Source organism: Macrotis lagotis, chromosome 3, assembly GCF_037893015.1.
Source record: "Macrotis lagotis isolate mMagLag1 chromosome 3, bilby.v1.9.chrom.fasta, whole genome shotgun sequence".
Lineage (NCBI taxonomy): Eukaryota > Metazoa > Chordata > Mammalia > Peramelemorphia > Peramelidae > Macrotis > Macrotis lagotis.
This window is the reverse complement of record NC_133660.1, coordinates 46,659,408-46,677,498: the sequence shown is the minus strand read 5'-3', so window position 1 is coordinate 46,677,498 and position 18,091 is coordinate 46,659,408. Positions and strand designations below refer to the sequence as shown.

Here is an 18,091-nt window from a genome sequence, read left to right as displayed (position 1 = left end):
CAGAAAAAAATTAATTACATATACCCCTTGACACAGCAATATGACTACTAGGCATATATGCCAAAGAAGCTAAAGAGAGAAGTACGAAAATATTTATAGTGGCACTTTGTGTTGAAGCAAAGAGAGTTAAGAATAGAGTAGGTGCCTGTTAAGTGGGGAAAGGCTGAGCAAAGTAGGAATAAATGGAATATTATAGTACGTCAGCATAAGAAATAACAACTATAAAGTTGTGATAGGATGAGGGTGCCTCTATTTCTCTACAATACCATTAGTTTTCTCTAAAAAGTAACAAAATTGTCCTGGGGACTTGAACTCCTGATCACAAAGGGACATAAAAAGTCCCAACCATATGGATTCAGGGTTCCTCAAACTCAATTTATGTCTGTAGATTTGCTCTGATGACCACACGTATTTCCAAAGGGAGATAAGGGGTCTAGAAAAGCTAAGTGCCATTCTGTCCTTAGTATGTAAATAGTCCTTTGCTTCATTGCCTTGTGAGTGCCTTATTAGTCCCATCATCTAACGTGAACTAACAAGATAAAGACTTCAGGGTGCCTCTAACAGAAACTATTGAGAGAATCTTGATAAAACTTGTATGACTTCAGTACTCTGATACAGAGTGACCAAACCTAACTTATTTACCTGTACTGGTGGCCCCTTTTCCTATTGCCCAAGGACTTCTGACTTTTTATTTTTTGCAGTTCTATAGTCATCCAGTCAATAAACATTTATTAAGAACTTATCATGTAGGGGTGGCTAAGTGGCACAGTGGATAGAGCACCGCAGCCCTGGAGTTAGGAGGACCTGGGTTCAAATACGGTCTCAGACACTTAATAATTACCTAGCTGTGGGGCCTTAGGCAAGCCACTTAACCCCACTGCCTTGCAAAAAAAAAAAAAGAAAAAAAGAACTTATCGTGTGCCAGTCACTATGTTAAGGGCTAGGGATACAAAGAAAGCCAAAAGACAATTCCTGTTCTTATGTAGCTCACATTCTAATGGGGGAAAAACAATGTGGCTACTCACAAATGATGGCCTCTCTTCTTGGCAGAGTAGCAAGTAGTTGACTAGAGGTACAAAATGAGTTTTTATATCTATATCTATATCATTTATATATATATCTAGAGAGATACACATATTTATATGTATCTGCACAGATATACAGATGTGAATATATATGTATATGTATTTGTTTATTTGCTTTATTTTGCTTATGGGTGGTGAGGTATAGAAAAAGGAAAATCAATTAATAAAACATTTAAAAATACACAGAATAAAACAAAAAAAAAAAAAAAACAGTCCCAGAAGGGGCCACATAATAACTTACTACTTTACCAAATTCATTTAACATACCCTTAAGAAACAAATTACATGGAACCAATTTCATATTTGATCTTCTTATTCTTTATAAATTATCAACAGGCAATCATGATTTCACAAAACACTTAAGTGAAAAACTAGGTTTACTAAAAGCAAAAAGAACATGCTCCTGGAACCTTAAGTGAGTGCAAAGTCAAAGTATGCCAGTTCACAGGGATTTGTTCAGTATCTCCTGTGTACTCTGGATCCAGAGTTTCTGGAAAATATGGCAACTCAGACAAGTTCAAGGGACTCCTTAACATTCCTTAACAATACTGAAACATTTATGTTTAATTGCTTCATTATAAAATTTTAATTTTAATGAGATTTGTCACTAAAAGATTGAGATTTGTACTAAAAGAACAGGACAGTACCACAGCTCTGGAAGGGACCTTAAGAGACCATCTCATCTAGTCATGGTCTTGGGAAGGCTGATGAAGTCTACAGAATTCCTCTTGGAATAAGGCTTTATATTTATGTAACAGTATCTATATAGCAAGTTTGCAAAGAAAGCATGTTTTACAAGTATTATCCAATTTTATCCTCATAACAATCCTGGATGGCAGAGCTATTAGAATTAGAAATTTAGAAAATAAAAAACTAAGGAAGGCTGAGAAGGATAAAAGTTAAATAACTCACTGAGGTCACATGACTACTGTCTAAGGTTGGATTTAAGTGTTCTATCCACTATATCACTTAAGATTACATAGAAAATGGGGTGGCTAGGTGGCACACTGGATAGAGCACCAGCCCTGGAGTCAGGAGTACCTAGGTTCAAATCCAGTCTCAGACACTTAATAATTACCTAGCTGTGTGGCCTTAGGCAAGCCACTTAACCCCATTTGCCTTGCAAAATACTAAAAAAGAAAAAAAAAAGATTACATAGGAAACCAGTTATATTGAAATAATGATATTTTTTTTTGGTAAAAAGAAAAAAAATTTAAGAAACCCTGATTTATAACCCCTTGATCTAGACCTACCCTCCTTCATTTTTATGGTTAAAGAAATCTGTGCTTTTAGAGATTATGTAATTTTCCCATGATCAAGCAGGTAATAAAATTTAGAGGCATGATCTGGCCTTACTTCCTCTCATGCTAGAGTCAATGCTCCTTCCACTACTCTAGGAAAGTCCAGAATGATGCTTCTTGGATTCTGCAAGTACTTGGTTTTTACCTTCCAGAATTCATTCACTGACAGAAATAAACAGGGTAGGACAGGATAGAACAGGATATGTAGTTTGCAGACAACTGGCACTGCACAGATAGCAATCTCCCAGATGTTTTCATTTTCCCCTCAGACCTGGAATGTTGGAATCACTCCACCAGTTACTCCCTTCTGATCCCCCTTCTTTGGATGGCTTACAGACAATATAGCAGATCTGATAGTAACCAAGGAGGTGATGAAGTTTAATTTACTTCATTCAGAGTTCTGTATTATTAATATTTAACTAATAAATGCATCTCCTCTATTCCATTCCTTTCTTACTAAATAGGAAAAATAATCTTTTATTAGTTAAAAAAAAAAAAGGTATTTATCCCATGTTTCCAGTAAGACTACTGCTGATAGAATGGGGGATATCAAAACACTAATCTCATTCTTCTCCTTTACACCCTACCTAAGCTGACCAAAACCTTCTCTGCCCTAAATGCTTTCAGTATTATAAACTCATGCCAGCCACAAATAAGGTACAATAGGTAACCCCAAGGACATCAAAAGTCTCATCAGTAGAAAAGGTCCAATCACTACTGCTTTGAATAATTTGATTAGATTTTTGCAAACTTGAAAATGTATTCCTTCAAAAATAAGACTCTTCTCAATTGACAAATGGTCAGTGGAAATGAATAGGCAGCATGTCTTCCCTCTTAAAAATCCAAAATGTATTATATAAGCTCCAAAGCACTAATAATTAGAAAACTGCAAATTGAAGCAACTCTGAGTTTATCTTATAATCACCAGATTGGCAAAGGTGACCAACCAAAAAGGAGACTGTTGAAAGGATTGTGGGAAAACAATAACATAAATATAGGATAGAGCTGTAAATTGGTTCTCTCAATCTGGGGAAAAAAGTTGGAACTATGCCCCTAGTTTCTAAAATGTGCTTACCTTACCACTGCTAGGCATCTCTTTGATCAAACAGTCAAAGAAAGAGGAAAAGATCCTATATGTATAAAAGGTATGTGTAGTGGGCACTGTTTATAGTGATAAAGAATTGGAAACCAAAAGCATGCCCATCAACTGAGGATTGACTGAGCAAATAATGGTATATGAATATAAGGACTATAAGAACTGATGATACATTTTCAGGGAAGCCAGGGGAAACCTATATGAAATGATGAAGCATAAACACAACTAAAAGAACATTCTATACTACAGAGTAAAAATGAAGACTTTTGTAACTTAAGAATTCTGATCAATGCAATAAGCCATGATTCCAGAGAGCAGATTAAAAAATGCAATTCATCTACTGACCAAATAAGAAAAAAAAGATGGACCTTATATGCAGAACTTTGGATAATGTTAATATGGGCCTTTGTTTTGCTCGACTATGCATATTTGAAACAACCATTTGGTTTTTCTGTTTTTTTCTAGGATGGGATGTGGTAGAGGAAAAAAAATAAATGTTTCCAATTGGAAAAATCAAATTACAAACTTTTCAATCAGAGGCAATCCTAAATGCATGAATTTTTATCGTGTTTTAAACAACATAATTGTCATTAAACCTAAACTGGATCGATTTAAATTCCCTTATCTTAAATTTTTTGTCCTTTGCAAACTTTGAGGGCTATAGACCAAACGTTAAACCAAACCAGAGAAACAACCTATTGCCAGGAGACAGCATGTTTAGCAAAGGGCCTGAACCTGGGGTCTGATAACTCTTTCTGAATATTTTGATAACCACCTTTCAGTGTAATTAACTTCCCCTTTTAATCCTATTGATTTTATTTTATGCATTTAAAAATATTGGGAGAAATGGTTCATAGATTTATCAGCTACAAAAAGGGGTCCATGCCCCCCCACACACAAAACTAAGACCCTCTCGTCTTAGATACACTACATTTCTGACAATGGGAGGAGGGAAAAGAATTACTCAGGGTCCCAGAAGGGGAGGGTTGAGAGATGCAGCTTACCCCTCCCACCACATACTTGTACCAAGAATCAGGCCAGAGTTGAATGCCCTGTTTTAACAATTTTCCTTTAGGCTACTAAAAATAGACTAGAAATTATTTGCCAAAGATACTTGAATTTTTAGCAATCTGTTCAAATGACCCAAGTGAGGAACATGATTCCCGAAGAGAAATATCCCATGGAGGAGTTGGAGGAAATTAACCTGAAGGGCCCTTCCAGAAAATACTTTGGGCCGCTTTCCTTTAACATCCCCGAATCTCCTAGAAGTGAGGGACTATTTCATTAGTCTTCCTACACGGGGCACAGTCCCTGGCTTGAATTCTGCACTCATTAAGAAAAAAGCCCCCAGTGTCTCGTTTCCATATAGTTGGTGGCGGGTTTAAGCCCTGCTTCCTCTATTCATGAAGATGTGGAAACGGCGAATTGGGAGCCCAAATCCGGGATGGCGAAAAGTGAAGTTCTCAACCCCAGCAGGGAAAGTGCCAACAGAAACCAAACCCCAAAGGGGCCCCCGCCAGCTCGGGGAATCCGCATTAGAATCCCGCTCCTGCTGAACAGAAAAGCAGATGCTGCTCTAACTTCCGACACGCGAGCCCAGGGACGCCCCCCGCTATGGAAGTCCCTCTGCGGGGCCCGGGAGGCCGCCGAGGCTTAGTTCGGACGACTTTAGGCCGCTGGCTCTCCCCGCACGCCCCAGCCGGCCCGGACGCTCGGTGCCCAGCCCTCTGCTTCCTGGCCGCCCCGCGTTTTGCCCAGGTCCCCGCCTGGAGAACGAACCCGGCGGCCCCATGGCCCCGTCCACCGCGCCGGGGCTCCGGCCAGCCCGCGGCCGCTCGCAGGCGAGTCCCCGCGGTGCTGCTCCAAACGCGCAATTGGGGCAGAAGGGCCCGGGCCAGCCGGGGGACCGGGGGGCCGAGGCTGGGGGATCCCCCGATGTGCCCCCGCCCCCAGCATCCCAGATCCCGCGGGCGGGCGGCTCCGCCGCACTTTGGGAACTTGGGGCCAACTCGGAGCCCCTCCGGGAGGCAGAGGAGCCCAGCCTGGAAGGGGGCGCTGGCTCGCCCTCCCTTCTGGGGTCCGGCCGGAAGGAAAGGGCGACTGGAGGCCGCGGCCCCCGCGCCCCAAAGCCCCCTCCCCTCCACTCCCCAGGCCCCGCCAGCGGGCAGCCCCGGGGCCGGCCGGGGGGCTTCTCCCGCCGAGCCCCGCACTCACCCAGCCGTCCGAGGACGCGGCGCGGCGGCCCGGGCGTGGGGAGGGGGCGGCCGCGGGCGGCGGCCCAGGCGCTCAGCGCAGGAGCCCGGCCAGGGGCAGCGGCGGACCAGCATCTCCTTCCCGGCCCTCGGCTCGGAAGCCCCCGGCCCCGAGGCGGAGGCGCGGGGCGCGGCGGGGCGGCGGGGGCGCGGCGGGGGCGCTCGGCGCGGCGCGGAGCCCGAGCAGGCTGTCCGGGGGCCCCAGTGCCCGCGTCGGGCCGGCCCCAGGCGCCGCCGCCCCGCCCCGCTGTCACTCAGGCCGCCACGCCCAGGCTCCGGGGAGCCCCGCCCCGCCCCGGCCCGGCGCCCCCATCCTCCGGGCTGGGCTCACCTGGCCCGGGGCCGCCCCGGCTCCCGCAGTCCGGGCCTCCGGGGGCGGCAGGGGGCGGCAGGGGCTGGGCCGGAGGAGGGGAGCAGAGGCCCCACCGCTTGGAGTTCTCACCCCCCCCCCAGAGTCCACAGGATCCTTAGTTAGCGCTCCGGGGAGGTCCCGCGGGGGTCCCGCACCTGCCCAGGTGGGAAGGGGGCGCGGGGCACGCTCACACTGCGCTTCCCAGTGGCTTACACCCAGGAGCAGCAGACGTCCCGGCCTGCTTCCCCTGGGGGCTTCTTCCCCTCTTGCTTGGCTTGGGGGGGGGGGGTTCCAGGGGAGAGAAGACCTAGAACCCCCTCATTGGCAGCGGAGCTGGAGGAGCTGATGACTCAGGGGAAATAAAACAACTAGAGGAGCTCCGGCTTTTTTTGGGGGGGGGGGGTTGCAAGACAATGAGGATAAGTGACTTGCCCAAGGCCACACAGCTAGGTAATTAGTAAGTGTCTGAGGCTGGATTTGAACTCACGTCCTCCTGACCGGGGCCAGTGCTCTATCCACTGCATCACCTAGCCGCCCCCTCTACTCTTATTTTCTTTTTTTCTTTTTCCTTTTTTTTTTTTTAGGTTTTTGCAAGGCAAATGGGGTTAAGTAGCTTGCCCAAGGCTGACGGGCATTTGAACTCAGGTACTCCTGACCAGGGCCAGTGCTCTATCCACCCGGCCACCTAGCCACCCCTACTCTTATTTTCTAAGGGCAAACAAGATAACTGAATCCAAGAAGGAGCTTTATTTTCCAATGGGATCCCATTGGACACAAATACACCTTTGGTTTTGTTAGATGTATTCTTTATTAATTTTAGGTAGAGGAATATCCTCTGGTGGATGTGCACAAGATTGATAGTCACCCTGTGTGTTGTGTTCTGGAAGGCTTTCCTCTGTTGCTACTACAGAGATTGGCTGCCAGTTGATGACTACAGCTGATAAATAGTAAGAGATGGCTGTGTTTGAAAGATCTCGCTTAATTATTTGATTGGACAAAGCTCAGCCCAGGTGAAAGATAAACTGCTTAATTCATAATATTGTAAAACATTTTCTTTTTAAAAGTTTTATGGATGTTTTTACATTTCAGAGATTTATATATATTATTCCCACATTGTGAGAGGTGTCTTTTAACAAACTGTACCAGTTAAGTAAAACCAGTGACTTTGTCAGAAACTATATAATTTTATATCTTTCCCTCACACACACTCGATTTTTAAAAAATGAACAGCATTGCCCTACATTTTATATCTTTCCCTCATACATATGCAATTTAAAAACAATGTATAGAAATCCATTTTCTCTCTCCACCCCTACCCCACTGGGGGAAAAAATAGAGATAGACACAATTTTCTTAGCATAACTATCCATAGAAAACAAATTCTCTATACACACACATGTCTCTACATACTAAACCTATCATCTCTGTTTCTTAATCGTGCTTATGTTTATCCTTCATTCTAGAATAATACCATGATATCAGAGGAAGTAACTCCATGAATTGGATTTGAGTGAGGGGACACTGTGCCAAGTTACTAGTCTCTCCTCCAGAGCCATCTAGATCCAATGGCCAGATATGAATCTATGGACCTAGTGATGGTTCCGGGCCTGGTGATGATTCTGGATGTGAGACAATCAGGATTAAGTGACTTGACTAAGATCACTCAGCTAAAAAGTGTCAAGTATCTGAGGCTGGATTCAAACTTCTATTCTCCTGACTCCAAGGCTGATGCTCTATCTACTTGGGGCTCCATTTAGCCGCCCTCTTTTTGGTCATCAGGAATCATGTATGATAACTGTATTGATGATCATTGTTTTTATGGCTTTGAAAAGTGTTTGCATTTACAGTGATATTGTATAAATTATTCTTCCAGTTCTGCTTATTTCCATGCTTTAACAATTTAAAGAAGTCCTCAAAAGTGTTCAATTTTACAATGCTATATGGTTCGCATTGATGTAATAATATAAAATTTGCCTCCTACTTACTTGAACATGTCTTTCTTCCTTTTAGAAATCATTTATTTCTTCACGTCTAACAGCATAGTAGCTCTTCCTCACATTCATAAACCAGTTTATCCATCCAATCCTCAGAAGATGGACATCTTAATTCCAGGTTTTTGCCACCACAAAAAGAGCTACTATAAATATTTTTTTTTCCATTAAGGACCTTTTTCTCATTCCTTAATCTCTTTTGGGTATAGGCCTAGCAGTGGTATATAGCTAGATCAAAGATACATTTTGTGTATAATTACAAATTATAGCCCAGGTTACCACCCCAATAGAGATCACCAATAGTGTATCAATTTGCCTATTTTCCCACAGGCCTCCAAAATTTATGATTTTCATTTTTTTTTGGTAATTTTTGCCACTCTGATGGGTACAGATTCTTAGAATTGCTTTTATTTGCATTTCTCTATTTAGTAGTGAATTGGAATTTTTTTTTATATGACTACAGATAACCTGGAATTGTTCCCTTGAGAACTGTCTGTATCAATTTGGAAATGTCTTTTTTTTCTTATGAATTTGAATCAGTTCTTTTTATATCTGGAAAATGAGACCTTTAGCAAGGAAACTTGCTGCAAAGATTTTTCTTAGCTAGATGGTTTCCTTTCAATCTTAATTTTGTTAGATTTATTTGTTTTTTAATTAATTTAATTTCCAATTAAAGATAGTTTTCAGCATTCATGATTGTAAAGTTTATGCCTACCCAAGATAGCAGGTAATCTGAGATAGGTTATACAATTACAATCATGTTATACATAATTACATATTCATGTTAGATTTATTTGTACAAAAACTTTAAAATGTTATGTAAGCAAAATTATCATTTTTATCTTCTGTGATCCTCTATTTCTGTTTTGTTTGTTTGTCATTTTTTTCCTCTGGATGTAGATGGCATTATCCATAACAGGTATCTCATGGTCATCCTAAATCTCTGAACCACTGAGAGGAGCTGCATCCATCATAGTTCAATCCTTTATTTCCTGTTCATGGAAATTTTTTCCTATTTATAGATCTGATAGGTAATTTCTGTCTTGAGGCTTATATTAGCCTCCCTGACAAATGTAACCATAATTATAAATTATTTGCATCCTGTTAATTGTGATAATGCTTGATGTGATTCTTCCATTTTTAGCATTTCTGTTTAATTATAAACAACCTGTCTCATACTTGATTCCTATTGTATTCTGAACTTCCCCCTTTTAAAGGAAACTTTAGACTAGGGAGCCGCATAACTGTTATTAAAATAAATATCAGCCTTGGTTTACTTAATGAGCTGTAGAATTTGAAAATAGAGACTTTGATTCTCTGATTAGAAATTTCCCATTTAGAATTCCTCAGGACCAAACCAGATTCCCAAGTAAAAATGGGTGAGGAAGGAGTAGAGCCATGATGGTAGAATAGCTGGAAAAAATCCAGTGAACTCCTTTTGCTTGGCACTCTAGAACAGGGAGAGGTTGTGTATCAGGGCAATAAGGTGACCCAGATTCAGCACAGAGAAACCCAAACCTAAGTAGGGTATGGGGACAACTTTGTCCTTCAGAACTCAGTTCCAGGTCACAGATCCAGGATGGACTGAGGAGGGGACTTTTGTCTAGGAGTGGCTTTCAGGTTTAGGGAGCAGTGGAAGACCCTAGCTCTGTAAGGAAAGGAAAGGAATTAGCAGCATGTGGTTCAGACCCAGCTAGCTGGGTGAGGTCTCAGCTTTAACCTCCAGCCTAGTCTGAGATTGGTACCAGGGCAGGAATCTCAGACTAAAGGGGAGCCTGCAGTTCTGCAGAGCTTCCCAGATGGCTGATGAGACCAAGGTCGGTGTGTCCTTAAAACCAAGCCCAGGGGGGGCTAGGTGGCAGTGGATAAAGCACTGGTCCTGGAGTCAGGAGTACCTGGGTTCAAATCTGGTCTCAGACACTTAATAATTACCTAGCTGTGTGGCCTTGGGCAAGCCACTTAATCCCGTTTGCCTTGCAAAAACCTAAAAAAAGAAAAGAAAAAAAAAAGAAAGAAAAACCAAGCCCAGGTCAGGAACTTGCAGACTCTGAGTATAGAGTTATAGATATATAGAAATAAAGGCAAGTTGTAGAGTAGAAATGAGAAAATTTGGCAACTGATTGGATGTCTTAGGTGTAGAGGAGACATTGAGGTTGCAAACACTGATTTTTTTTGGACTAGGTAAAAGGAGGCTATTTTTAAACCTCATTTCTTACCTGAGATTTGGGGAAGACCTTAGCCTAAAAAGGTCAAGGTCAAGGTCTCCCACTGTATATAGGGTGATTTCCAGTCATCCTGATCCATATCTAACTACTGGACTCAGATGGCACTGGAGGCAAAAGTGAGGCTGGTGACTTTATAGAGTCCTCCCTCACTAAAATCCAATTCCCTTACATAATCTTCCTGATGTCATTGTCTTCTTCAAAGAAGGAAGGACAAACAACAGAATTGCAAACAAGTTAACTTGAAAAATGGTTATGCCCTTGAAAGAAAGAAGAAATTTGTAGAAGTAGGTTTTGGGGGAACTAAATCAGTTTGTAATGCCCATAGGGCAACCAAACAGAAATGTTTTAAGACTTAGGGAATTAATGAGACTAGAGTTCAAGCAAGCGGGGAGGTTAGATATTTTGAATTGGGATATCATCCTGTTCACATTCCCAATGCTGAGTAGGTAGATCCTTCATGTGTGTCAGAGTAAGCTTTGAGAAGTGAAGCTGGGAAAAAATTCTAAAATTAATTCAGTTATAGACAGTCTTCTAAGAGACAGACTGGCTACATTCAGATAGAATCATTTCCAGAATGTTGGTCACCATTGGAAGGTAAATATGCATATCAGCAAGGACAGGCAAAAGGTGCAATAGATAGATCTTTGGGTTCTAACTAGTCAAGAAGACTTGAATTCAAATCCAGCCTCAGATTCTAGTGTGACCCTGGGTAAGTCACTTAACCCTGTGTGCCTCAGTCTCCTAATATGTAAAATGAGCTGGAAAAGGAAATGGTTTTTAAAAAAGGAAATGGTAAACCACTGTGGTATCTTTGCCAAGAAAACTACAAATGGAGTCACAAACTAAGTACAATTGAATAACATATGCATATCATTGAGTCATGGAACATTTGAAGTGTTGAAAAGGTACCTAAAATGTAATTAAAAGATTTTGTCTCAATTGCACCTGTTTTGTTTTTAACTGATGATTATAAAACTGAAATGCTAAAACTATTGCCCTTCTCTTAGATACTTTGATTTAAATGTCTAAATTATGTCTCCTTAAATTATTTGACTGTGATTCATACTGTTGGGCTTTGGGGGCCATCATTGCAGGGGGTTTTTTATGTGTAATTTGTGTTCATTACTTTATAGAAACATCTTTATCAATTTTATAATTTAAGTGATATTTAGATAATCCTAAGAACTATGTATTTGTTAAACTACTAAAAATTTTTTGTGATGTTCTCCCACCCTTAATAAACAAAAAATTTCACTTCCCTACTCAGAAATTCAGTGACTTCCTATGCTTGTAAGTTATCATTTATTCTGACATTTAATATCTTCTGCCATGGTAGTGTAGCCTCTGACTACTTGAGTTCGGTGCTGCTTAAGAGGAAACATTATTCAGACTTGGGAAAGCAAGGGTGGAAATAAAACAAAAATTTATAAAAAGGTTACAAAACATAGGAAGGGAGAGGGAGAGAGAGAAATAGAAAAATAAAAGAATAGCCAAGCAGTGTTGGCTGCACCACAAGTTCAGAAATCTGCTGGAGTCCAAACCAGGTTTTTATGTGTTGCCTCTCATCCAGAGGACAAAAGGTAAACTCCCTTTCTCTTCCTGGCCCAGGAATTAGGTAGAGGGCAAAAAAACCTAAGGAGATCGGGATACAAATTTTACATTAAATAATGAATCAATGGTAATGGGGATCTCCACCCAATTTAAGGAGATTACAGATTGTTACAAATCATAATTCTTTTACTTCTAAATCAGTTTGCATCTCAAGAGTAGGTGGGAGTCAATCTACATCTCCACCCAATTTCTACATTCACAATTCTCTTCATCTTTCCTCTTCATTGGGAGGGCAATGAATAGAAGACTGGGTCTGGAGTCAGCAAAACCTGGGTTCAAATTGGACCTCAGACATTTACTATATGATCCTCGACAAGTCAATGATTCTTAGGCTCCCTGTCTTGCTTTAAAATACCTCCTACACAAGGCAATACCCCAAGCTGAATACTCTCTCCTCTCTTGGTTCTATCCACTGAAACATAGTTTCCTAGTCTCTTTTATGTCCCTTAACCATGGGTGTCTCCCAAAGCTGTGCCACAAGCCCTCCCTCTGTATACTAACCCACCAGTGATTTCATCAGCTTATAATGGATTCAATTATCATTTCTATACAGATGATTCTCAACTCTATATATCAAACAAAAAAGCATTTATTAAACAGCGTATATGAGAAGCAATATTTACCACTAGTAATAAGGCAAAAACTTAGTGGCCTATGAAGAGCTCACATTCTATAGGTAAAGACTACATGAAAACAACTATATAATAGCCATTATATATATATCTATATATGCATATATGTGTGTGTATATGTGTATACATATGTATATGTGTAGTCTAAATGAAAGGAAGACACCTGAGGGATTTTCTTTCTTATGGAAAATGGGCTTCAAACTGGGATCTGAAGGAAGCTGTAGTCTCCAGGAGTCCCAGGTGAGGATGGAGAGCATTTCAGGTCCAAAGACTGGACAGCAAGCCTCCTGGATGAAGGACCAGTGGAACTGTATAGTTCTGTTATAGAGTTAACTTAGAAGGGAGAAATATTTAAGACAAGAGGAAAACTGGGTGGAGATGTAAATTGACTCCCACCTACTCTTGAGATGTAAACTGCCTTAGAAGAGAATTATGATTTGTGAGAAACAATTTGTAATCTCCTTAATCATCTATAACCTATATCAGTTTGTTTACCTCCTCAGGGAAAAGGAAGGAAAGAGGTTAGAATATGGAGCTCAAAATTTTAAAAAAAGGATGTCAAAACATGTAATTGGAGAGAAATAAAATATTAATATGTAATAGTATGCTAATTCATTTAATGATGATGATGATGATGATTCTGTATTCCACCCTATTCACCATTTTGTCAAACCCCATCTCTCAGTCTAGCTCAAAAGATAGACTTTCAGAATCTGAACTAAAGGCTTGAGAGAAAGAATGTGCTCACTCCTAGCCCCCGGGGTTATGTGATTGCTAATCTGGCTAATCTGGGACTCAGGTTTCTTTAACCCAATAAACAAAGAACTGCTTGGGCTGGGCCTCTCCCCTAGATTCGACTGACTACTCTCCTTTCCTTGCCTCTCCTAGTCAGATATAGAGTTGAATAGGTCTCCTAGGGAAAGGCTAATTGGAGGAATCCTTACTGAGGTGGTACTGATTTTCTAGCCACACCTACAGGTCAATTCACTATTGGTTAGGCTTTTCAATTACCACCTTCCCCACCTTCCCCACCTTCCCCACCTTCCCCACCTCCCTTCCCCCACCTCCCTCCTTTTGGGTCTTAATAAATAAGGTCTTTTAAGTGTCTTCCCCACCCCCACCCCACCCCCGTGGTTGCTGACCAGCTGGGGAAGAACAGTTTGAGTGATTTTATTAACCCTGTTAATAGACTGTTCTCTTACCCTGGAGAAAATCAAGCCTCAGTTTGCCTGATTGTCATTTTGCTTGTCACAGAAGACTGGAAAGGTAGGAAGGGGTCAGGTTAAAAAGAGTTTTTTCCAAAAACTAGACTTTGATGCCGAAGGTAATACAAATTGTTCAATTATTGCCACTGGGATTATTGATTATTATTGTCCTTCTCCTAAACTAGAGTCCTGTATCATCTGTTTCCTTTTGGATATCTCAAACTGAATATCCTATGGGCCTCTCAAACCCAAAAGGCCTAAAACAAATCATTATCTCTCCCCCAAAAACCCTCTTCTTTTGCCAACTTTTCTTTTTTTTGTCTTTTTATGTGGCAGTGAAGTTAGGAGACTTGGCCAGGGTCACACAGCTAGTACATATCAATTGTCTGAAGTCAGATTTGAGGTCAGCCTATTAACTTCAGTGCTGCACTATCTAGCTATCTATCTTTCCTAATACTGTCCAATGTAGCACACCACTATCCTCCTACTGGTAGCAGCCTCCTCTCCTCCCATCCCCCTGTAAGTCTCCAGGCTGAGATGATATTCAAGTTCATTTTCAAAGCTTAGATTTCTATAATATGATAATATGGTATTTTGCTCTCTCAATCTCAGTGGCCAGCCTTCAAGTCATTTACACCATTAATTGGCTATAAGAATTACCCTAGATCATGGATTCTCATTGGGATGAGATAGGGGGCTCAAATAAAATTTATTCTCAGATCCAGTGGGCTCAGTGCATAATTTATGAGAAGGTAGCACACAGGAGAAGCAACTGATTTGTAATCAGAGGACTAGCAGAAATTTGAATCCCAAATTCATGTGCCCTTAGATTAAGATATTAACCTTCTGAGACTCAATTTCTTCATTTGAAAACTGAAGAATTTGAACTAGATGACTTTTAAGTCCCTTCCCAACTTTAAATCTATAATTTAGAGTATAGCAATCTATTTAAACTATAAAGATTATGGAACTCTCTCTCTAGACCTATCACAAGATAGAATTGGAATCCTGCACTTCTGTTTTTCTATTTATGCCACCTTAGCACTTGAAGCTTTCTTGACTGATTGTAGATGACTTCCTAAGGTTTTACAAGGACTTATCTATTACTTCCTAGGAAAGGTATTATGGCACTATGGACTTGGATATCTGGAAGTCTGGGTTCTGCTCAAGAAGTGTCCCTGGCTCCTCCTTGCCCCAGGATAGAAGCTAATTCCTGTGTGTGGTATTTAAGGCCCTCACAGCTGAGTCCATTCTACTTTAATAGTCATATTAACCTACTTTCTCTTCCCTATCCGTGAGGTTTCATCTTCATTTTCTGTGCCTTTTCACTGGTGGTCCTGAATGCCTGGAATGAACTCCCTCCTCTTCACAGTTTCATAGAATCCCTGACTTCCTTCAAACATCAGCTCTAGTGTAGGGAGGACAAAGCACCAATCCTAGAGACAGGAGAATCTGAGTTCAAATCCATTCTGAGACATTTGATACTTACTAGCTGTGTGACCCTGGGCAAGTCTCTTAACCCTAATTGCCTCCCATCCAGGACCACCTCCAGGTGTTCTGATCCTTATCTGGTCACTGTCCCAGATGGCTCCAGAGGAGAAAATGAGATGTGTCTTAATTTAGCACCCCCCTCACTCAAATCCAATTCACTTGTTTGTCATGATATACCACTCTTGGTCTTTCTTAAGAATGAAGGGCAAACATCAACATTTAGTGCAGGGGACCTCACTCCCTCCCCAAACCCATTACAGAGATCTTTCCTGCTCCTAGAGAAAAAACTATTGGGTCTTCCCACCAAAAAAAATGGCTATTTACCCTCTCTATGCTTTGTATTTACATACATACACATGTATACACATACACAAAACACACACATATATATATATGCATATTTGTATATTTGCATATGTATACACACACCTGTGCTTTCCTATCAGTGGAATGCAAGCCCTTGAGGTCAGGGACTATTCTTTTTTTTTTTTTGTCATTGCATCCCCAGAAGCTAGCAAAGTGCTTGGATCATAGCCAACTCATAATGAATATGTGTCAATTAGGTATAATAGCAATTTCAGAAAAGTTGTGGTTTAATAATGTAGGTTGTAGGATGCAGGCTTCTTGGAAGAAGTAAAGCCTAGACAGTATTTGAATGGAAAAAAAGATGTAGATTCTAGGACTTGGAAAGCATAAGATATTAGTGTTTATATTGAGGCACAGCCTGACCAGATCAGAAGTGGGGTAGGGGTAGGGGAAGGTGGGGCCAGATTATACTGGATGTGCAAAAAAATGATTCCTCCCTCCAAAGAATAATAATAGCTGACTTTTTTATAGTGCTGTTCAGTGTACCAGCTACTTCCATATACATTAGTTCAGTTCCCATCACCACCCACTGAGGTAAGTAAAGTCCTTGTTACTCTTTAACAAATGAGGTAACTGAAACTCAGTTATGACATGGGTGATACTTTTTATTTTTAAGTCTTTTGCAAGGCAATGGGGTTAAGTGGCTTGTCCAAGGCCACACAGCTAGGAGATTATGAAGTGTCTGAGGTCAGATTTGAACTGAGGTCCTCCTGACTCCAGAGCTGGTGCTCTAACCATTTCACCACCTAGCTACGCCCCCCCCCCAGGTGCTTCTTTTAATCACCATTTTTTTTAGATTAAGAAACTGGTGCTTAGGGGCAGCTAGGTGGAGCAAAAAAACTAAACTAAACAAAAAAAGCAACAACAACAACAAAAAGAAACTGGTGCTTGGAGAGTGATGTGAGGTGATGAAGAGGGAAGAAGAGAAAGTTTTCAGCAAATAGACTTAATTTTTTTTTCACTGAGGAATGAAAGTGTTCAACTTTCCTAAGAAGTGATAAAAAAGGGGGGGGGGCAGCTAGGTGTCCCAGTGGATACAGCACTTGACCCCACTGCCTTAAATAAAATTTTTAAAAATGAAGGAAAAAAAAGAAGTGACAAAAAGGTGGGAGTTGATGGTGTGGTGATTGGGCTAACTCACAACCAAGATGTAAAATAATTGCCTTAAAATCATAAATTTGTAGTAGATTGGCACCGTTTTATAATTTTTTCTAGCTTTAGCAACACATTAATAGGAATGAAAGGTAGTGAGGTTGGAATTTCCTAAACGTATTTCAGTGATAAAACAAGGGGCAGCTAGGTGAATAGTGTGGAGCCTGAAGTCAACAAGACCTGCCTTCCAATTCAGATGCTAGCTATGAGACCTGGAGCAAATAGCTTGGTAACAAGGATCATTTTAATGATTTTATGATGATTAATAATATCAAAATGGCTCCAGACTTAATCCTCTTTGCCTCAGTTTTCCTCATTAGTAAAATGAAATGGAGAAGGAAATAGCAAACCAGTCTCTTTGTCAAGGAAACTCCATGGTCAGTATGGTTCTCAGGGTCACAAAAAAGTGGACATAACTAAACAAGGGATTCAAGTGTAATGAATACTGTAGAGTTGAAATGATTGACCAAGGGGTTTTCTGTATATGCCTAGGGAGGAGTTGAAGACTAAGTCATGGGAAATGAATAGATTGAGGAACTGGGAAGCTATAGTATGTGTAGGAGGATCAATATGGATGTTGAAATCATCCTATTCTGAGGGAATAAGGGAGATATTTTGAAACCACTGAGGAAGGAGACTATGCTAAGGATGTGGAATGGTGATAAACTGGAATAATGTGAATCTCAACAAGTAATAATTATTTAATGATGGTGGTAAAGGGAAAATCTGGAAGTGGCAATGGGAAGTAAGACACATTCCGACTCACTACCAGTCATTTGGGAAGGAAGGGATATGACTCAAAATGCAAACAGTACTGGAAAGATTAGACAGGGATTAGAGCCCCAACCCTGGAGTCAGGAGGACCTGAGTTCAAATCCAACTTCAGACATTGAATAATCTAGTTGTGTGACCCTGGGTAAATCATTTAACCCTACTGCCTTGCAAAAACTTTAAAAAAAAGATTAAACAGGGATGTAATATCAATAGGAAGAAGCCAGGTCTTGGTAAGTAACAAAAAAAAATGGATGAGGTGGGAAAGGGAAAAGTTTAAGAAGAAAGCAATGTGTTAATTATGGAGTAAGAATTCCGGAAAGTACTGGCAATGGTAGGTATATCTGGAGTCATTTTGATATTGATTCATCATCATAAAATCATTAAAACTATCCTTGTTAGACCTTTAAATGAGTTTTGTGGTTTTAACATATACCATGGTAGATATCACTGGATATTAGAGGAAAACCTTTAAAAAAGACAAAATTCTGCTCTGTTAACTCAAATACCTCTTCTAGTAAAAAATAAAATAATCTTGAGAGGATCTTTTGTTTACTCTAA

General features: G+C 40.9%; 1 protein-coding gene across 9 annotated transcripts in view; it reads right to left on the bottom strand.

Annotated features, from left to right (window-relative positions):
* PTPN13 (protein tyrosine phosphatase non-receptor type 13) overlaps positions 1–5,777 on the bottom strand; it is a 231,074-nt gene extending 225,297 nt beyond the window's left edge. For 8 of the 9 annotated variants that reach the window (XM_074228608.1, XM_074228610.1, XM_074228612.1 and 5 more), the window contains exon 1: positions 5,697–5,776. The gene's annotated coding sequence lies outside the window, so the exon portion shown is untranslated. Of the gene's footprint in view, positions 1–5,696 lie in introns of all 9 variants that reach the window. The other variant, XM_074228614.1, reaches the window with a different exon arrangement.
* Positions 5,778–18,091: the final 12,314 nt, after the last annotated feature.